Source organism: Xenopus tropicalis, chromosome 3, assembly GCF_000004195.4.
Source record: "Xenopus tropicalis strain Nigerian chromosome 3, UCB_Xtro_10.0, whole genome shotgun sequence".
Taxonomy (NCBI): domain Eukaryota; kingdom Metazoa; phylum Chordata; class Amphibia; order Anura; family Pipidae; genus Xenopus; species Xenopus tropicalis.
In genome coordinates, this window is record NC_030679.2 from 139,012,815 (window position 1) to 139,036,526 (window position 23,712).

A 23,712-nucleotide genomic window follows, 5' to 3' on the forward strand; every position below is an offset into this window, starting at 1 on the left:
GGGAGGGGTTATATGGAGCAATAGGAGGAGTTTAGGGAGGGGTTATAAGGAGTAATAGGAGTTTAGGGAGGGGTTATATGGAGCAATAGGAAGAGTTTAGGGAGGGGTTATAAGGAGTAATAGGAAGAGTTTAGGGAGGGGTTATATGGAGCAATAGGAGGAGTTTAGGGAGGGGTTATATGGAGCAATAGGAGGAGTTTAGGGAGGGGTTATATGGAGCAATAGGAGGAGTTTAGGGAGGGGTTATATGGAGCAATAGGAGGAGTTTAGGGAGGGGTTATATGGAGCAATAGGAGGAGTTTAGGGAGGGGTTATAAGGAGTAATAGGAAGAGTTTAGGGAGGGGTTATAAGGAGTAATAGGAAGAGTTTAGGGAGGGGTTATAAGGGGTAATAGGAGGAGTTTAGGGAGGGGTTATAAGGAGTAATAGGATGAGTTTAGGGAGGGGTTATAAGGAGTAACAGGAGGAGTTATAGGGAGGGGTTATATGGGGCAATAGGAGGAGTTATATTAAGGGGTTATATGGAGCAATAGGAGGAGTTATAGGGAGGGGTTATATGGAGCAATAGGAGTTATAGGGAGGGGTTATATGGGGCAATAGGAGGAGTTACAGTGAGGGGTTATATGGGGCAATAGGAGGAGTTATAGGGAGGGGTTATATGGAGCAATAGGAGGAGTTATAGGGAGGGGTTATATGGAGCAATAGGAGGAGTTATAGGGAGGGGTTATATGGGGAAATATGAGGAGTTATAGGGAGGGGTTATATGGAGCAATAGGAGGAGTTATAGGGAGGGTTATATGGGACAATAGGAGGGGTTATAGGGAGGGGTTATATGGAGCAATAGGAGGGGTTATAGGGAGGGGTTATATGGAGCAATAGGAGGGGTTATAGGGAGGTGTTATATTGAGCAATAGGAGGGGTTATAGGGAGGGGTTATATGGAGCAATAGGAGGAGTTATAGGGAGGGGTTATATGGAGCAATAGGAGGAGTTATAGGGAGGGGTTATATGGAGCAATAGGAGGGGTTATAGGGAGGTGTTATATTGAGCAATAGGAGGAGTTATAGGGAGGGGTTATATGGAGCAATAGGAGGAGTTATAGGGGAGGGGTTATATGGAGCAATAGGAGGAGTTATAGGGATGGGTTATATGGAGCAATAGGAGGAGTTATAGGGAGGGGTTATATGGAGCAATAGGAGGAGTTATAGGGAGGGGTTATATGGAGCAATAGGAGGAGTTATAGGGAGGGGTTATATGGAGCAATAGAAAGAGTTATATTAAGGGGTTATACAGAATGGGGGGAGAATCAAGGGGTTATGGGAAGAAAAGGGATAGGGGTTATAAAGATCTTTTAAGTGGGGGGGGGGCATTTCTGGAATATGTATTAGAGCTAACTCAAATAAGCAAGTCTGGTACAGAGAGACAGTGTGGGACTGGCCCACCAGGATACCAGGAAAACTCCCAGTGGGACCAGGTGTCAGTGGGCCCTCCTGCTCCTCAACATTTGGTCTGTTTCATGGTCATTCCCTATTTTTAAATGGGAAGAAAGAGGAGAAATAGATGGAAGGATAGATGCTAGCATGTAAATAAAAGAGACTAAGAGAATAAAGAGTTTGGGTGAGGAAAGGAGGAAAAATACCCTAGAAAGTGGGCCTAGGGTCCAAGGTTTTCTGGTGGGCCCTTGGGTTCCCAGTCCAACACTGCAGAGAGAGTATTTCTGACTCACAAACCAGTTTAGCAGACCCAGAGAAGAACTGACTTCTAAATTGTTTCAAGAGTCAGAACCAGGGAAGAGAATGGGACAGACAGGCGCTGTATTCCGCAGCATTTATACCTAACTGTACAACTGTACAACTGGTGAGAGTGAGGAATGAATGGATATTGGGAAATTGCTTAGAATGATATTCTCTCTCATGAGGCCAAGGCTTTTGGGTGTAGGTGCCTTTAAGAATGCAGGGTCCCCCCCCCTCAAACTGAGTGACAGAAAGCAGAGCCCCCCCCCCCCACTGGCTGAAGATTAGAGCCGGGAATAGGGAGTTCAGGGGGAACTACATGAAATTGGTTATTTCAACACCAGGAGCAGACAGACCCCTCTCTGCCCAGACACATTCCAGGCATGGGCGGGATTCCTCAGGGCCCAGAAACAGCACTGCAGGTGATTGGTAACCATATACACAGGGGCCCAGCCAGCAGGCCCAGCTGGGGGGCCAGGACGAACTGGGGGCCAGTAGGCTATTGACTGGTATGCATTCCAACATATGTTCATGGAAATGTTTAGGGGCCCAAAAAATTATTTTGTTGTTTTGCAACTAGAATTTTTTTATGATTAGGCCCTAGGCTGGTAACTAGGGCAAAAGTGGGTAATCAAGATTTGGCTCAGCCATACACAGACTCAATATATGCACCAATATTAGTAACTGCTGGGCACCATGGCACCCACACACACACGGGAAGCACCTATGGTACATATGGGTTTCCAACCTTATCACCTGGTCTAGTAACCCATAGAAACCAGGCATATTTTTAAATGTTACCTGCTTATTGGTTACTAGACTTGCAACTTTTGAAACATTACCTCAACAGAGCCGTCCCTCCCACTGCAGGGTGATACAGTGACACAGACAGGAGGGGGCTATGGGACATGGAGTCTGTCCCTCCCACTGCAGGGTGATACAGTGACACAGACAGGAGGGGGCTATGGGACACGGAGTCTGTCCCTCCCACTGCAGGGTGATACAGTGACACAGACAGGAGGGGGCTATGGGACATGGAGTCTGCCCCTCCCACTGCAGGGTGATACAGTGACACAGACAGGAGGGGGCTATGGGACACGGAGTCTGTCCCTCCCACTGCAGGGTGATACAGTGACACAGACAGGAGGGGGCTATGGGACACGGAGTCTGTCCCTCCCACTGCAGGGTGATACAGTGACACAGACAGGAGGGAGCTATGGGACATGGAGTCTGTCCCTCCCACTGCAGGGTGATACAGTGACACAGACAGGAGGGAGCTATGGGACATGGAGTCTGCTCCTCCCACTGCAGGGTGATACAGTGACACAGACAGGAGGGGGCTATGGGACATGGAGTCTGTCCCTCCCACAGCAGGGTGATACAGTGACACAGACAGGAGGGGGCTATGGGACATGGAGTCTGTCCCTCCCACTGCAGGGTGATACAGTGACACAGACAGGAGGGAGCTATGGGACACGGAGTCTGTCCCTCCCACTGCAGGGTGATACAGTGACACAGACAGGAGGGAGCTATGGGACACGGAGTCTGCCCCTCCCACTGCAGGGTGATACAGTGACACAGACAGGAGGGGGCTATGGGACACGGAGTCTGCCCCTCCCACTGCAGGGTGATACAGTGACACAGACAGGAGGGGGCTATGGGACATGGAGTCTGTCCCTCCCACTGCAGGGTGATACAGTGACACAGACAGGAGGGAGCTATGGGACACGGAGTCTGTCCCTCCCACTGCAGGGTGATACAGTGACACAGACAGGAGGGAGCTATGGGACACGGAGTCTGCCCCTCCCACTGCAGGGTGATACAGTGACACAGACAGGAGGGGGCTATGGGACACGGAGTCTGCCCCTCCCACTGCAGGGTGATACAGTGACACAGACAGGAGGGGGCTATGGGACACGGAGTCTGTCCCTCCCACTGCAGGGTGATACAGTGACACAGACAGGAGGGGGCTATGGGACACGGAGTCTGCCCCTCCCACTGCAGGGTGATACAGTGACACAGACAGGAGGGAGCTATGGGACATGGAGTCTGTCCCTCCCACTGCAGGGTGATACAGTGACACAGACAGGAGGGAGCTATGGGACACGGAGTCTGCCCCTCCCACTGCAGGGTGATACAGTGACACAGACAGGAGGGAGCTATGGGACACGGAGTCTGTCCCTCCCACTGCAGGGTGATACAGTGACACAGACAGGAGGGGGCTATGGGACACGGAGTCTGCCCCTCCCACTGCAGGGTGATACAGTGACACAGACAGGAGGGGGCTATGGGACACGGAGTCTGTCCCTCCCACTGCAGGGTGATACAGTGACACAGACAGGAGGGGGCTATGGGACACGGAGTCTGTCCCTCCCACTGCAGGGTGATACAGTGACACAGACAGGAGGGGGCTATGGGACATGGAGTCTGTCCCTCCCACTGCAGGGTGATACAGTGACACAGACAGGAGGGGGCTATGGGACACGGAGTCTGCCCCTCCCACTGCAGGGTGATACAGTGACACAGACAGGAGGGAGCTATGGGACACGGAGTCTGTCCCTCCCACTGCAGGGTGATACAGTGACACAAACAGGAGGGGGCTATGGGACATGGAGTCTGTCCCTCCCACTGCAGGGTGATACAGTGACACAGACAGGAGGGGGCTATGGGACACGGAGTCTGTCCCTCCCACTGCAGGGTGATACAGTGATACAGACAGGAGGGGGCTATGGGACATGGAGTCTGTCCCTCCCACTGCAGGGTGATACAGTGACACAGACAGGAGGGAGCTATGGGACATGGAGTCTGTCCCTCCCACTGCAGGGTGATACAGTGACACAGACAGGAGGGGGCTATGGGACATGGAGTCTGTCCCTCCCACTGCAGGGTGATACAGTGACACAGACAGGAGGGGGCTATGGGACATGGAGTCTGTCCCTCCCACTGCAGGGTGATACAGTGACACAGACAGGAGGGGGCTATGGGACACGGAGTCTGTCCCCTCCCACTGCAGGGTGATACAGTGACACAGACAGGAGGGAGCTATGGGACATGGAGTCTGTCCCTCCCACTTCAGGGTGATACAGTGACACAGACAGGAGGGGGCTATGGGACACGGAGTCTGTCCCCTCCCACTGCAGGGTGATACAGTGACACAGACAGGAGGGAGCTATGGGACACGGAGTATGCCCCTCCCACTGCAGGGTGATACAGTGACACAGACAGGAGGGGGCTATGGGACACGGAGTCTGTCCCTCCCACTGCAGGGTGATACAGTGACACAGACAGGAGGGAGCTATGGGACACGGAGTCTGCCCCTCCCACTGCAGGGTGATACAGTGACACAGACAGGAGGGAGCTATGGGACACGGAGTCTGTCCCTCCCACTGCAGGGTGATACAGTGACACAGACAGGAGGGGGCTATGGGACATGGAGTCTGTCCCTCCCACTGCAGGGTGATACAGTGACACAGACAGGAGGGAGCTATGGGACATGGAGTCTGTCCCTCCCACTTCAGGGTGATACAGTGACACAGACAGGAGGGGGCTATGGGACACGGAGTCTGTCCCCTCCCACTGCAGGGTGATACAGTGACACAGACAGGAGGGAGCTATGGGACACGGAGTCTGTCCCCTCCCACTGCAGGGTGATACAGTGACACAGACAGGAGGGGGCTATGGGACATGGAGTCTGTCCCTCCCACTGCAGGGTGATACAGTGACACAGACAGGAGGGAGCTATGGGACACGGAGTATGCCCCTCCCACTGCAGGGTGATACAGTGACACAGACAGGAGGGGGCTATGGGACACGGAGTCTGTCCCTCCCACTGCAGGGTGATACAGTGACACAGACAGGAGGGAGCTATGGGACATGGAGTCTGCCCCTCCCACTGCAGGGTGATACAGTGACACAGACAGGAGGGAGCTATGGGACACGGAGTCTGCCCCTCCCACTGCAGGGTGATACAGTGACACAGACAGGAGGGGGCTATGGGACATGGAGTCTGCCCCTCCCACTGCAGGGTGATACAGTGACAGACAGGAGGGGGCTATGGGACACGGAGTCTGCCCCTCCCACTGCAGGGTGATACAGTGACAGACAGGAAGGGGCTATGGGACACGGAGTCTGCCCCTCCCACTGCAGGGTGATACAGTGACACAGACAGGAAGGAGCTATGGGACATGGAGTCTGCCCCTCCCACTGCAGGGTGATACAGTGACACAGACAGGAGGGGGCTATGGGACACGGAGTCTGTCCCTCCCACTGCAGGGTGATACAGTGACACAGACAGGAGGGAGCTATGGGACATGGAGTCTGCCCCTCCCACTGCAGGGTGATACAGTGACACAGACAGGAGGGGGCTATGGGACACGGAGTCTGTCCCTCCCACTGCAGGGTGATACAGTGACACAGACAGGAGGGAGCTATGGGACACGGAGTCTGTCCCTCCCACTGCAGGGTGATACAGTGACACAGACAGGAGGGGGCTATGGGACACGGAGTCTGTCCCTCCCACTGCAGGGTGATACAGTGACACAGACAGGAGGGGGCTATGGGACACGGAGTCTGTCCCTCCCACTGCAGGGTGATACAGTGACACAGACAGGAGGGGGCTATGGGACATGGAGTCTGTCCCTCCCACTGCAGGGTGAAAGTTCCTAGATGGCCCAGCTATATGTATATATATATAATGTATATATATTGCAGCTGATGGCCATATTATGAATTCAGGGCTTGGTTCGGGGCCCAAGAGAGGCAAACAAGGCCCTGATGCAGAGGAGATGCATGGGGAGATGGGCAGGGGAGGTTTCCGGGTGAATGCAGGCCGCCCCATGGTGCCACGGTTATTATTAGAGACATGTGCGGCGCGTAGCAAGGCACGGAAATATCCGGGCAGCACAAAGGAGCATTTATTGCTCTAATGCCCCGTGAAGCTGTGTGACCGAGGGACAGCGAGAGTGCAGGGGGTGGGAAGAGGGGCAGCTGGAGGACTGGTAGCTCCCCTACTATCTATACAGCCCACAGCCTGGAGGTTATACATTCCTCCCTGCCCAGCAGAGCTTACAATCTAAGGCCTTTAGCAGATCCACACTCACTAGGGGCAATGTAATCAGGAGCCAACTGACCTGCCTGAGTGCCTTGTGATTGTTGCACACCCCCACCGACCAACCACAGGGGGACCCTACAGACCTCCTGCAGGTAGTGGCCTGGTTGGAATCAAACCCAGGACCCCATCGCTACAATACAGCAAAGCTCAGCCATAGTCAATGGAAAGGACCCCGGCCCAAAGCAGTTTATCCTCGGCTTTCACCGACCCGATCACACACGCAGGCCAACGTGCCCAAGACCCAGTCAGTATCCCTGCCCAGGCCTTTGTCCCAAAAAGCCACCAATATACCGCCCTCTCTGCTCAGTGCCCTTGTCCCAGTATTCAGGATGGCTGCCCATACACGGGCATTGGTCCAGCACCGGACCCAGCTGGTATGGCCACTTCTAGAGAGTGATGTCCAACTGGCGGCCTGTGGTCCAGGTATGGCACTTTCATGGCGATTATTATGGCCCAGCTCCAGAGATCTTTGTACAATTATGAAACATTGCCCTGGTTAGTAAGATGGCTGCCTGGCCAGGTTTAGGCGCTTCTTAACAAATGCCTAAAGGGAATACGCCATTATGCCTTATGGCTTTCTCTCAGAGCGATCAGAGCACAAGGGGGGTATCTGTGAGACACTATTTACCCCAGTACAGGTATCCGAGCGTGAGATAAGAGACTGGAGCAATATAAACAAATGCACGGCTAACAAATATGCTCAGAGTCGTGTCTGACAGTGCATGGCACCCCTATTATAAATGCCTCGATTGTAACGCAGACATGGAGCAGCCGGAATCAGTGCCACGGCGCATCACTTACCTTTTGGGCACCCCCGGGCCATAGAGCCAGGCGGAGAGGTCTCTGCCTATGAGATCAATACTTCCATGCAGATGGTCAGTTATAAAAGCCAAGGACAAGCATTTCCAAGGGACAAAGAGGGGACAGTGAGACAGCGGGCAGGCCGGCACACAAGGAGGCTAATGGGCTGCCATACCTTCAGGTAGATGTTTATAGAAGCAATGGAGTCTCAGCAATCCCCCTATCCATCTGTCTAAATCTGGGGTCTCCTCTGTCTTCAGTATTAACTTTAAAGGCCCCTTTGCTGCTCTCTAGTCTCTCAGCAGCTCCAATGAACTGACCAGCTGTCCCTGTGTTTTGGTTCCTATGCCTCGTACTCTCAGCCAATCAGCACATCCCATGCAAAGTCCCCAAATAGTTGTGTCCCCCTCACTCACAGCATAGGGACCGGAGACTGTACAGAGCTTGGTGCTAGGGGCCCGGCAGATAAAGGCAGAGGGATGGAGGGGCCCTAAGCAGCGCCCCAGGCTGTTCCCAGGCAGATTAGCTTGGGTGGCTGAGTGGGAGACCATATGTCGGCCACATTCACCCCCGGAGTAATTGGATAGGAGAAGTCAGAGTGGAGGAGCAGACGATTCCCTAAGGCAGTGCTGTTGGTGAGGGATCCTTACTGTGCTCACATATGGAGCGGGGGCTACGGCCAAACACAGATGATCTGAGGGCCACTTTGTGGGCAGTTTCTCGGGAATAGGTGTTCCTAATGTCTGAGTGGGACTTCAAACTATCCCAGGCTTGGGCTCATCTCTGGGCTTTCCCACCTATTCTCTCTCCTCCACTCTGTAACTACTGTGGGTACTACATTCCCACCAGTGGGCACATACCCACCCACACCCTGCTCTGCCCACTTAGCACATATAAACACCCAGCTCTCCCCACTCGGAACATATAAACACCCTGTTCGGCCCCCTCACCCCACTCGGCACATATAAACACCCTGTTCGGCCCCCTCACCCCACTCAGCAAATATAAACACCCTGTTCGGCCCCCTCACCCCACTTGGCACGTATAAACACCCTGTTCAGCCCCCTCACCCTCTCGGCACGTATAAACACCCTGTTCAGCCCCCTCACCCCACTCGGCACGTATAAACACCCTGTTCAGCCCCCTCACCCCACTCGGCACGTATAAACACCCTGTTCAGCCCCCTCACCCCACTCGGCACGTATAAACACCCTGTTCGGCCCCCTCACCCCACTCGGCACCTATAAACACCCTGTTCGGCCCCCTCACCCCACTCGGCACATATAAAACACCCTGTTCGGCCCCCTCACCCCACTCGGCACATATAAACACCCTGTTCGGCCCCCTCACCCCACTCGGCACATATAAACACCCTGTTCGGCCCCCTCACCCCACTCAGCAAATATAAACACCCTGTTTGGCCCCCTCACCCCACTCGTCACGTATAAACACCCAGCTCTGCCCCCTCACCCCACTCGGCACATATAAACACCCTGTTCGGCCCCCTCATCCCACTCGGCACATATAAACACCCTGTTCGGCCCCCTCTCCCCACTCAGTACATATAAACACCCTGTTCGGCCCCCTCATCCCACTCGGCACATATAAACACCCTGTTCGGCCCCCTCACCCCACTCAGTACATATAAACACCCTGTTCGGCCCCCTCATCCCACTCGGCACATATAAACACCCTGTTCTGCCCCCTCTCCCCACTCAGTACATATAAACACCCTGTTCGGCCCCCTCATCCCACTCGGCACATATAAACACCCTGTTCGGCCCCCTCACCCCACTCAGTACATATAAACACCCTGTTCGGCCCCCTCATCCCACTCGGCACATATAAACACCCTGTTCGGCCCCCTCACCCCACTAGGTACATATAAACACCCTGTTCGGCCCCCTCATCCCACTCGGCACATATAAACACCCTGTTCGGCCCCCTCTCCCCACTCAGTACATATAAACACCCTGTTCGGCCCCCTCATCCCACTCGGCACATATAAACACCCTGTTCGGCCCCCTCTCCCCACTCAGTACATATAAACACCCTGTTCTGCCCCTCATCCCACTCAGTACATATAAACACCCTGTTCGGCCCCCTCTCCCCACTCAGTACATATAAACACCCTGTTCTGCCCCCTCACCCCACTCAGTACATATAAACACCCTGTTCGGCCCCCTCTCCCCACTCAGTACATATAAACACCCTGTTCTGCCCCCTCACCCCACTCAGTACATATAAACACCCTGTTCGGCCCCCTCTCCCCACTCAGTACATATAAACACCCTGTTCTGCCCCCTCACCACTTGCTATGTGCACACACTGGGTGTTAGAGAGTTAACCCAGTGACATAAGAAGAGCAGGGCGCTGTGGGTCGCCAGGCGCAAGGAGTGTGCGGAACAATGTGCGGTGGCGGCGCCGCTCTCTCCTTATTTGGGTTCTCTCTGTTTTTATGAACAGGGACATGGAATGCAGAGCAAATTCAAAGCCCCCAGATGTCTCTGCACCGGAATATTAAACAAACACTACTACATCCTACACTAACACACACTACTACATCCTACACTAACACACACTACTACATCCTACACTAACACACACACACACTACTACATCCTACACTAACACACACTACTACATCCTACACTAACACACACACACTACTACATCCTACACTAACACACACTACTACATCCTACACTAACACACACACACACTACTACATCCTACACTAACACACACACACTACTACATCCTACACTAACACACACTACTACATCCTACACTAACACACACACACACTACTACATCCTACACTAACACACACTACTACATCCTACACTAACACACACACACTACTACATCCTACACTAACACACACTACTACATCCTACACTAACACACACTACTACATCCTACACTAACACACACTACTACATCCTACACTAACACACACTACTACATCCTACACTAACACACACACACTACTACATCCTACACTAACACACACACACACTACTACATCCTACACTAACACACACTACTACATCCTACACTAACACACACATACTACTACATCCTACACTAACACACACACACTACTACATCCTACACTAACACACACACACTACTACATCCTACACTAACACACACTACTACATCCTACACTAACACACACACACTACTACATCCTACACTAACACACACTACTACATCCTACACTAACACACACTACTACATCCTACACTAACACACACACACTACTACATCCTACACTAACACACACTACTACATCCTACACTAACACACACTACTACATCCTACACTAACACACACTACTACATCCTACACTAACACACACTACTACATCCTACACTAACACACACTACTACATCCTACACTAACACACACACACTACTACATCCTACACTAACACACACACACTACTACATCCTACACTAACACACACACACTACTACATCCTACACTAACACACACTACTACATCCTACACTAACACACACACACTACTACATCCTACACTAACACACACACACTACTACATCCTACACTAACACACACACACTACTACATCCTACACTAACACACACTACTACATCCTACACTAACACACACACACTACTACATCCTACACTAACACACACTACTACATCCTACACTAACACACACACACACTACTACATCCTACACTAACACACACTACTACATCCTACACTAACACACACACACTACTACATCCTACACTAACACACACTACTACATCCTACACTAACACACACTACTACATCCTACACTAACACACACTACTACATCCTACACTAACACACACTACTACATCCTACACTAACACACACACACTACTACATCCTACACTAACACACACACACACTACTACATCCTACACTAACACACACTACTACATCCTACACTAACACACACATACTACTACATCCTACACTAACACACACACACTACTACATCCTACACTAACACACACACACTACTACATCCTACACTAACACACACTACTACATCCTACACTAACACACACACACTACTACATCCTACACTAACACACACTACTACATCCTACACTAACACACACTACTACATCCTACACTAACACACACACACTACTACATCCTACACTAACACACACACACTACTACATCCTACACTAACACACACACACTACTACATCCTACACTAACACACACACACTACTACATCCTACACTAACACACACACACTACTACATCCTACACTAACACACACACACTACTACATCCTACACTAACACACACACACTACTACATCCTACACTAACACACACACACTACTACATCCTACACTAACACACACACACTACTACATCCTACACTAACACACACACACTACTACATCCTACACTAACACACACTACTACATCCTACACTAACACACACACACACTACTACATCCTACACTAACACACACTACTACATCCTACACTAACACACACACACTACTACATCCTACACTAACACACACTACTACATCCTACACTAACACACACTACTACATCCTACACTAACACACACTACTACATCCTACACTAACACACACTACTACATCCTACACTAACACACACACACTACTACATCCTACACTAACACACACACACACTACTACATCCTACACTAACACACACTACTACATCCTACACTAACACACACATACTACTACATCCTACACTAACACACACACACTACTACATCCTACACTAACACACACACACTACTACATCCTACACTAACACACACTACTACATCCTACACTAACACACACTACTACATCCTACACTAACACACACTACTACATCCTACACTAACACACACTACTACATCCTACACTAACACACACACACTACTACATCCTACACTAACACACACTACTACATCCTACACTAACACACACTACTACATCCTACACTAACACACACTACTACATCCTACACTAACACACACTACTACATCCTACACTAACACACACTACTATATCCTACACTAACACACACACACTACTACATCCTACACTAACACACACACACTACTACATCCTACACTAACACACACACACTACTACATCCTACACTAACACACACTACTACATCCTACACTAACACACACACACTACTACATCCTACACTAACACACACACACTACTACATCCTACACTAACACACACACACTACTACATCCTACACTAACACACACTACTACATCCTACACTAACACACACTACTACATCCTACACTAACACACACACACTACTACATCCTACACTAACACACACTACTACATCCTACACTAACACACACACACACTACTACATCCTACACTAACACACACTACTACATCCTACACTAACACACACACTACACATCCTACACTAACACACACTACTACATCCTACACTAACACACACTACTACATCCTACACTAACACACACTACTACATCCTACACTAACACACACTACTACATCCTACACTAACACACACACACTACTACATCCTACACTAACACACACACACACTACTACATCCTACACTAACACACACTACTACATCCTACACTAACACACACATACTACTACATCCTACACTAACACACACACACTACTACATCCTACACTAACACACACACACTACTACATCCTACACTAACACACACTACTACATCCTACACTAACACACACACACTACTACATCCTACACTAACACACACTACTACATCCTACACTAACACACACTACTACATCCTACACTAACACACACACTACTACATCCTACACTAACACACACACACTACTACATCCTACACTAACACACACACACTACTACATCCTACACTAACACACACACACTACTACATCCTACACTAACACACACACACTACTACATCCTACACTAACACACACACACTACTACATCCTACACTAACACACACACACTACTACACTACACAACACACTACACCTACTAACACACCACACACTACTACATCCTACACTAACACACACACACTACTATATCCTACACTAACACACACACACTACTACATCCTACACTAACACACACTACTACATCCTACACTAACACACACTACTACATCCTACACTAACACACACTACTACATCCTACACTAACACACACTACTACATCCTACACTAACACACACACACTACTACATCCTACACTAACACACACACACTACTACATCCTACACTAACACACATTGCAATTCCATGCCCATAGCCGGCTCTCCCTGTAGCACTGGTGTCAGGCCAGACCCCACCACAGAGCCTGGTGCTGACAGACTGGGGGGAGGCAGCCCAGTAACCCGAGCCCCTCCGTACAGACAAACAGCTGGAGACTGTCTGGTACCCAGGGAGGAGAGCCACAAACCAAGACAAGAGGGATGTGCAACATGTGACCCTCAGGCTGCTGTTGAACTAAAACTCCCAACACTCAACTAATTAGACAGGGGCTTGCATATGGGCTGGGCACCCACGGTAGTTATGCCAGTGGTACAAGTCTGCGGGTGCTCCCCCCAGTAACCCAACACTGCTGTTACCAACCACTTATCTATCGCTTCCCCAGGGAATGTATTGCATTCCTAGTTCCCTAGCACAGCCCTGTCTGGGACATGTGGAAATCATTCCCCCCCCCCACAAGTACTACTACCAGTCATACAATAATGCACTTCTGTTGTTTCAAACTCAGACTTCTCACCCCCACAAATCAGCAACCTTTGGCCATAAAGAACTACAACTCCCAGAACCCCCCTCCCTCTATCCCCAGCCTTACATTGCCTTTCTACTGAATTGATTTTTTTTTAAAAAACCTTTATTACCTCGGCATACTAAGTTATATTTACTACATCCATGCAAAAGCACCAGGTCTTCTCTATGGTGCCACAGCCGTCCGGCCTTACACAGCCCCGGCTGAGGCACAGGTACCAGAAATGTAAGATGGTGTAAACAACGGGAAGTGTCCTGCAGGGCATCAGCGTCACTGCCTATATCCCTGCTGGGCCTTCCTGCACACAAACATGGTGAGCTCACACTCACGGATGGACTAGGGGCTGTGGCTGTGGGATAGCAGGTATAGTAGGGAGAGATGGTGCCTATAGTAGCAGTGGGATAATAGCCTCTGGGAAGGGACTGGGGCTGTGGGATAGCAGGTATAGTAGGGAGAGATGGTGCCTATAGTAGCAGTGGGGGGATAATAGCCTCTGGGAAGGGACTGGGGCTGTGGGATAGCAGGTATAGTAGGGAGAGATGGTGCCTATAGTAGCAGTGGGATAATAGCTTCTGGGAAGGGACTGGGGCTGTGGGATAGCAGGTATAGTAGGGAGAGATGGTGCCTATAGTAGCAGTGGGGGGATAATAGCCTCTGGGAAGGGACTGGGGCTGTGGGATAGCAGGTATAGTAGGGAGAGATGGTGCCTATAGTAGCAGTGGGGGGATAATAGCCTCTGGGAAGGGACTGGGGCTGTGGGATAGCAGGTATAGTAGGGAGAGATGGTGCCTATAGTAGCAGTGGGATAATAGCCTCTGGGAAGGGACTGGGGCTGTGGGATAGCAGGTATAGTAGGGAGAGATGGTGCCTGTAGTAGCAGTGGGGGGATAATAGCCTCTGGGAAGGGACTGTGGCTGTGGGATAGCAGGTATAGTAGGGAGAGATGGTGCCTATAGTAGCAGGGGGATAATAGCCTCTGGGAAGGGACTGGGGCTGTGGGATAGCAGGTATAGTAGGGAGAGATGGTGCCTATAGTAGCAGTGGGGGGATAATAGCCTCTGGGAAGGGACTGGGGCTGTGGGATAGCAGGTATAGTAGGGAGAGATGGTGCCTATAGTAGCAGTGGGGGGATAATAGCCTCTGGGAAGGGACTGGGGCTGTGGGATAGCAGGTATAGTAGGGAGAGATGGTGCCTATAGTAGCAGTGGGGGGATAATAGCCTCTGGGAAGGGACTGGGGCTGTGGGATAGCAGGTATAGTAGGGAGAGATGGTGCCTATAGTAGCAGTGGGGGGATAATAGCCTCTGGGAAGGGACTGGGGCTGTGGGATAGCAGGTATAGTAGGGAGAGATGGTGCCTATAGTAGGAGTGGGGGGATAATAGCCTCTGGGAAGGGACTGGGGCTGTGGGATAGCAGGTATAGTAGGGAGAGATGGTGCCTATAGTAGCAGTGGGGGGGATAATAGCCTCTGGGAAGGGACTGGGGCTGTGGGATAGCAGGTATAGTAGGGAGAGATGGTGCCTATAGTAGCAGTGGGGGGATAATAGCCTCTGGGAAGGGACTGGGGCTGTGGGATAGCAGGTATAGTAGGGAGAGATGGTGCCTATAGTAGCAGTGGGGGGATAATAGCCTCTGGGAAGGGACTGGGGCTGTGGGATAGCAGGTATAGTAGGGAGAGATGGTGCCTCTGGGAAGGGATTATTGGCTGTCAGGGGATGCTGGGACACGTATTTCAGGGACTGGCTTCCCTTATTGCTCTCATTATCAGGACCATTTCCACCCCCCCCTCGAGGCTGGCAGTCGGCCTCAGTGCCACAATCTTATCTCATGCCCAGTCGTGCCCCATCCCTTCTCTCTGTGGCTTCTCTCACATCCTCCCTCTCGGTTGCTGCCACTCCACCTCCCTTATTTCTCTCTCCCTTCGCACTCTCTCAGCAGTCTCAGCGTGTGACTCACTTGTTCCCATCAAGAAAAACACATTGGGGGGGGGGACACACTGTAAATTCTGACCATGAAAATACACAAGTGGGCCCCCACCCTTTGGGCAGTGACAGGCAGATGCCATTGGAGTGAATGGGTGGCATTGGGTGGGTGCTGGTTTGTGCCTTCTGATCCCTGTAATATATAAACCTGAGACGCCCCCCCGGGCACTTATCTGGGGTGGGGCATAGCCTTTATGGGGGGTCCTGACACTTCTCCTGAACCACAGGAACTGTTTATTTGGGGGAAGGATAATGAAGAGAAAATAAATATTTGGTGTGGGCCGCTTGCCACAGGCCAGCACTGCATTAGCCTAATTGCTCCCAGGCAGCATTCCTGCTCTGTGTTTATACTATAGGGGCCCCTGGAGCTAGGGGCCGGCCCTTCCCGTGCTTCTCCCATATATATGGTACTATAGGGGCCCCTGGAGCTAGGGGCCGGCCCTTCCCCGTGCTTCTCCCATATATACGGTACTATCGGGGCCCCGGGAGCTAGGGGCTGGCCCTTCCCCGTGCTTCTCCCATATATACGGTACTATAGGGGCCCCTGGAGCTAGGGGCCGGCCCTTCCCCGTGCTTCTCCCATATATACAGTACTATAGGGGCCCCTGGAGCTAGGGGCCGGCCCTTCCCCGTGCTTCTCCCATATATACGGTACTATCGGGGCCCCGGGAGCTAGGGGCTGGCCCTTCCCCGTGCTTCTCCCATATATACGGTACTATAGTGGCCCCTGGAGCTAGGGGCTGGCCCTTCCCTCTGCTTCTCCTATATATACGGTACTATAGTGGCCCCTGGAGCTAGGGGCTGGCCCTTCCCCGTGCTTCTCCCATATATACAGTACTATAGGGGCCCCTGGAGCTAGGGGCCGGCCCTTCCCCGTGCTTCTCCCATATATACAGTACTATAGGGGCCCCGGGAGCTAGGGGCCGGCCCTTCCCCCTGCTTCTCCCATATATATGGTACTATAGGGACCCCTGGAGCTAGGGGCCGGCCCTTCCCCGTGCTTCTCCCATATATACGGTACTATAGGGACCCCTGGAGCTAGGGGCCGGCCCTTCCCCGTGCTTCTCCCATATATACGGTACTATAGGGACCCCGGGAGCTAGGGGCCGGCCCTTCCCCATGCTTCTCCCATATATACGGTACTATAGTGGCCCCTGGAGCTAGGGGCTGGCCCTTCCCTCTGCTTCTCCCATATATACGGTACTATAGGGGCCCCTGGAGCTAGGGGCCGGCCCTTCCCCATGCTTCTCCCATATATACGGTACTATAGTGGCCCCTGGAGCTAGGGGCTGGCCCTTCCCTCTGCTTCTCCCATATATACGGTACTATAGGGACCCCTGAAGCTAGGGGCCGGCCCTTCCCCATGCTTCTCCCATATATACGGTACTATAGTGGCCCCTGGAGCTAGGGGCTGGCCCTTCCCTCTGCTTCTCCCATATATACAGTACTATAGGGGCCCCTGGAGCTAGGGGCCGGCCCTTCCCCGTGCTTCTCCCATATATACAGTACTATAGGGGCCCCTGGAGCTAGGGGCCGGCCCTTCCCCGTGCTTCTCCCATATATACGGTACTATAGTGGCCCCTGGAGCTAGGGGCCGGCCCTTCCCTCTGCTTCTCCCATATATACGGTACTATAGGGGCCCCTGGAGCTAGGGGCTGGCCCTTCCCCATGCTTCTCCCATATATACGGTACTATAGTGGCCCCTGGAGCTAGGGGCTGGCCCTTCCCTCTGCTTCTCCCATATATACGGTACTATAGGGGCCCCTGGAGCTAGGGGCCGGCCCTTCCCCATGCTTCTCCAATATATACGGTACTTATAGGGTTTTATAGAACCCGCCCTACATGACTTCTGCAACTTGTACCGGAGAATACGGTTAGAAATAAAGGAAATAAATGAAATCACTGACTCCCCAGCCGACATTACTCTCTGCTGTCACTGCACTTACCCCGGGGTATCACCTGGGAGCTGAAGAGCTGACAATCTAACCTGCCTGCTCATGTGGAGCCCACTGGGTATTAACTCTATGCAGGGCCCCCCTAGGTGCCTGCGCTGCGCTCCCCCAAGAAGCCAATCAGAGGACAGGACCGGACTGAGTGCTTTGGGCCCATTCACTGATTCTGTTTATTAGTGCCCCATATTCTCCATTACTCATTGCTCCTAATTCCACCCCCCCCCCCATTCTCCCCTCCTCATCTGCTTTCTCATTCCCTTCTTCAGCCTCTCCTTCCCCCTCTCCTCTCTCCCTCAGTACCTGATTTCTTTTTCCTTCATCAAATTATGTTTTCTTTCTAAACTTCCCTCCTTCCCCTGTGATCTCCCCACCTTGTTTTCCTCACCCCCCCCCCCCCATCTGTCTCCTTTCCCTTTTCTCAGCCCTTTCTTTCCACCACCCTCCCATTCTCCATCTCTCGCTCTCATTAAACAGGGTGGAGGGTTCTAGTATTCTGGCTGTAACTGTGATCCCACCATCTGTGTCCCAGATGTTCCTCCATGAACAAGTGCCATCTACCTGTCCTTGTACAGATCCGCCCCAGTAACCCCGCCCCTGAGTGCCTCATTATTCCAGTAACCCCGCCCCTGAGTGCCTTATTGCCCCTGTAACTCCTTATTCCAGTAACCCCGCCCCTGAGTGCCTTATTGCCCCTGTAACTCCTTATTCCAGTAACCCCGCCCCTGAGTGCCTTATTGCTCCTGTAACTCCTTATTCCAGTAACCCCGCCCCTGAGTGCCTTATTGTCCCTGTAACTCCTTATTCCAGTAACCCCGCCCCTGAGTGCCTTATTGCCCCTGTAACTCCTTATTCCAATAACCCCGCCCCTGAGTGCCTTATTGCTCCTGTAACTCCTTATTCCAGTAACCCCGCCCCTGAGTGCCTTATTGTCCCTGTAACTCCTTATTCCAGTAACCCCGCCCCTGAGTGCCTTATTGTCCCTGTAACTCCTTATTCCAGTAACCCCGCCCCTGAGTGCCTTATTGTCCCTGTAACTCCTTATTCCAGTAACCCCGCCCCTGAGTGCCTTATTGTCCCTGTAACTCCTTATTCCAGTAACCCCGCCCCTGAGTGCCTTATTGCCCCTGTAACTCCTTATTCCAGTAACCCCGCCCCTGAGTGCCTTATTGTCCCTGTAACTCCTTATTCCAGTAACCCCGCCCCTGAGTGCCTTATTGCCCCTGTAACTCCTTATTCCAGTAACCCCGCCCCTGAGTGCCTTATTGTCCCTGTAACTCCTTATTCCAGTAACCCCGCCCCTGAGTGCCTTATTGTCCCTGTAACTCCTTATCCCAATAACCCAGCCCACAAGTGTCTTATATAATGCCAGTAATGTACCCCCTACTGTAAATGATAAGGATATTAGCAGTCACTGAGGGGTTCTGTGCCCATATAAAGGCACAAGGCTGCAGGCTGAGTTATACAGGGAACTCTGAGTATCACTCATGTATTATAAGGGATAATGTACCCCCTACTGTAAATGATAAGGATATTAGCAGTCACTGAGGGGTTCTGTGCCCCCCATATAAAGGCACAAGGCTGCAGGCTGAGTTATACAGGGAACTCTGAGTATCACTCATGTATTATAAGGGATAATGTACCCCCTACTGTAAATGATAAGGATATTAGCAGTCACTGAGGGGTTCTGTGCCCATATAAAGGCACAAGGCTGCAGGCTGAGTTATACAGGGAACTCTGAGTATCACTCATGTATTATAAGGGATAATGTACCCCCTACTGTAAATGATAAGGATATTAGCAGTCACTGAGGGGTTCTGTGCCCCCCATATAAAGGCACAAGGCTGCAGGCTGAGTTATACAGGGAACTCTGAGTATCACTCATGTATTATAAGGGATAATGTACCCCCTACTGTAAATGATAAGGATATTAGCAGTCACTGAGGGGTTCTGTGCCCATATAAAGGCACAAGGCTGCAGGCTGAGTTATACAGGGAACTCTGAGTATCACTCATGTATTATAAGGGATAATGTACCCCCTACTGTAAATGATAAGGATATTAGCAGTCACTGAGGGGTTCTGTGCCCATATAAAGGCACAAGGCTGCAGGCTGAGTTATACAGGGAACTCTGAGTATCACTCATGTATTATAAGGGATAATGTACCCCCTACTGTAAATGATAAGGATATTAGCAGTCACTGAGGGGTTCTGTGCCCCCCATATAAAGGCACAAGGCTGCAGGCTGAGTTATACAGGGAACTCTGAGTATCACTCATGTATTATAAGGATAATGTACCCCCTACTGTAAATGATAAGGATATTAGCAGTCACTGAGGGGTTCTGTGCCCCCCATATAAAGGCACAAGGCTGCAGGCTGAGTTATACAGGGAACTCTGAGTATCACTCATGTATTATAAGGGATAATGTACCCCCTACTGTAAATGATAAGGATATTAGCAGTCACTGAGGGGTTCTGTGCCCATATAAAGGCACAAGGCTGCAGGCTGAGTTATACAGGGAACTCTGAGTATCACTCATGTATTATAAGGGATAATGTACCCCCTACTGTAAATGATAAGGATATTAGCAGTCACTGAGGGGTTCTGTGCCCATATAAAGGCACAAGGCTGCAGGCTGAATTATACAGGGAACTCTGAGTATCACTCATGTATTATAAGGGATAATCTACCCCCTACTGTAAATGATAAGGATATTAGAAGTCACTGAGGGGTTCTGTGCCCATATAAAAGTATCACTCACCCAATATAAGAGATTGTTTTCTCCATGCATTTTTTTTACACATCAGCGATTGACTGACAGATGTCATGCAATGCCCACCAATGAACAGCAGAGGGGAGGGGCCTAATAGATAACAGTAGATCAGAGGAGTCTGTATATAGGGTATATGGATGACAGTATAGTATATAAAGTAAAGCTGTGCGTATGCTGACTGACTGTTACGAAATATATCATCATACACAAGAGCTATATATTTGTCAGTCTATTATATGTCACTCTATGACATCACAGAGTGACAAATATCAAAGCTCTTTTACTGCACTGTCTGTGGCCAAAACAGAATAGATTTCTATAGAGTGTCCGTTCCATAAGAGCGGGGGGGATAACATTCCCACCCCCCGGGGCTCCCGGATTTCGGGCACAACACAACATTTTAGCAAATCATTAATAAAGGTTCCGCCCACTTTAATATCATCAGGGCCAATAAAAGCAGAGGAAAACCTATTCAATAAGGTAGGAACCCCAGTGCTGCCACGGCCAGGGGCCACTCCCCCTCCTTCTTTTCATTTTCCCTTGCCGGACCCCTGATTGGCCATTGAGCAGACTAGTATAGGGCTGTATTTAGATCCACTGTGGCCCTTGGGGGCCAATATAGGTACCAGGGCCCTGCATTAGTACAGTCTGTGTGTATCCAGCGAGGGGTCCCTGGGCAAATGAAAGAAGATGGAGGTGTGGCTGAGGGAAAGTACCCTGGCCTGGTACATTTTTAAAAAAAAATGGGGGTGTGTGTCTAGCTGGGGTATAAAGCAAGCAATTTTGGTCACTGGGCGGGGAGGGGGGGGGGCAGTCTAGTAAATTGGCACCCCACTATAGATTTTAACATTCCCCTAAATTAAAATTAACTTTTTTACGTGTTTCCGAGGGGGACATAAGTTGCTGGGACAGTTGTGGGAAAAAATGGAAACCTACACAATTATTGCCCACCCCTGCAAGAAATCTTCCTACTTGTACCAACACTTGAAACATCAGCAGAGAAGCAGTGGCCCCTGTGTCCCCCTGGAAGAGTGCCCCCTCCCATGCCTGCAGTTTGCTTGCCCAGGGTGGGTCACTGACAGCCCAGTGGGGGAAACTTCGCCTCGTGCCCCCCATGCCGGCAGTTTGCTTGCCCAGGGTGGGTCGCTTACAGCCCAATGGGGGCAACTTTGCCCGTGCCCCCCATGCCGGCAGTTTGCTTGCCCAGGGAGGGTCGCTTACAGCCCAATGGGGGCAACTTTGCCCGTGCCCCCCATGCCGGCAGTTTGCTTGCCCAGGGTGGGTCGCTTACAGCCCAGTGGGGACAACTTTGCCCATGCCCCCCCATGCCGGCAGTTTGCTTGCCCAGGGTGGGTCGCTGACAGCCCAATGGGGGCAACTTCGCCCGTGCCCCCCATGCCTGCAGTTTGCTTGCCCAGGGTGGGTCGCTGACAGCCCAATGGGGGCAACTTCGCCCGTGCCCCCCATGCCGGCAGTTTGCTTGCCCAGGGTGGGTCACTGACAGCCCAATGGGGGCAACTTCCCCCGTGCCCCCCATGCCGGCAGTTTGCTTGCCCAGGGTGGGTCGCTTACAGCCCAGTGGGGGCAACTTTGCCCGTGCCCCCCATGCCGGCAGTTTGCTTGCCCAGGGTGGGTCGCTGACAGCCCAGTGGGGGCAACTTCCCCCGTGCCCCCCCATGCCTGCAGTTTGCTTGCCCAGGGTGGGTCGCTGACAGCCCAGTGGGGGCAACTTCGCCCGTGCCCCCCATGCCGGCAGTTTGCTTGCCCAGGGTGGGTCACTGACAGCCCAATGGGGGCAACTTCCCCCGTGCCCCCCATGCCGGCAGTTTGCTTGCCCAGGGTGGGTTGCTGACAGCCCAGTGGGGGCAACTTTGCCCGTGCCCCCCATGCCGGCAGTTTGCTTGCCCAGGGTGGGTCGCTGACAGCCCAGTGGGGAAATCTGGAATCCATAAAGCTTCTGGCAGATACTCCGGGAGGGGGCAGGGAATTCCTCTCCCACATTTACCACTAAAACCCAGGAACCAATCACACAGCCCCTTTCTACCCCTCTGTGCGGCCGAGCCGACTCTATGGCCACTAATTGCAACTACAATTTTTTGTTTTGTTTTGGGAAAGTTTTGCTAAATACAGAAAATGAGCTCAAACATTGACCGGGAGAGAATCTTACAGAGGGGCCATTTAAGCCCAATAAACATTAAAGCCAAAGTGGGGTTGCATAGGGTTGAGACAAGCCTCTGGTTGCTGGACTACAACTCCCAGCATGCCCCAGCAGCCCAAGCTCATATTACTAGGAGCTGAAGTTTAGCCACAACAGCTGGAGGCAAGTATTTGCCCCCCCCCCTACAATATTCTCTGGGGGCTACAGAGTCTGTGCAGATGGCAATTACACTCCGACCCCCCCCCCCCCCCCCAGTCAGATAATCCTACAGTGAGAGAATCCTGAGTGGGAACCCACAGTGCAGATTTTTGGAAGCTGCAGAACATCCCACGGAAAGGCAAACTAACCCACAATGCTGCCCCCCAATATTAGGGGCTCTAATGAAGTTGGGGTGTT

At 51.5% G+C, this 23,712-nt stretch overlaps 1 protein-coding gene across 1 annotated transcript in view; it reads right to left on the reverse strand.

Moving 5' to 3' along the window:
* Window positions 1–23,712, reverse strand: part of kank2 (KN motif and ankyrin repeat domains 2) — a 44,670-nt gene that overhangs the window by 20,606 nt on the left and 352 nt on the right. The gene's annotated exons all lie outside the window — the stretch shown is intronic.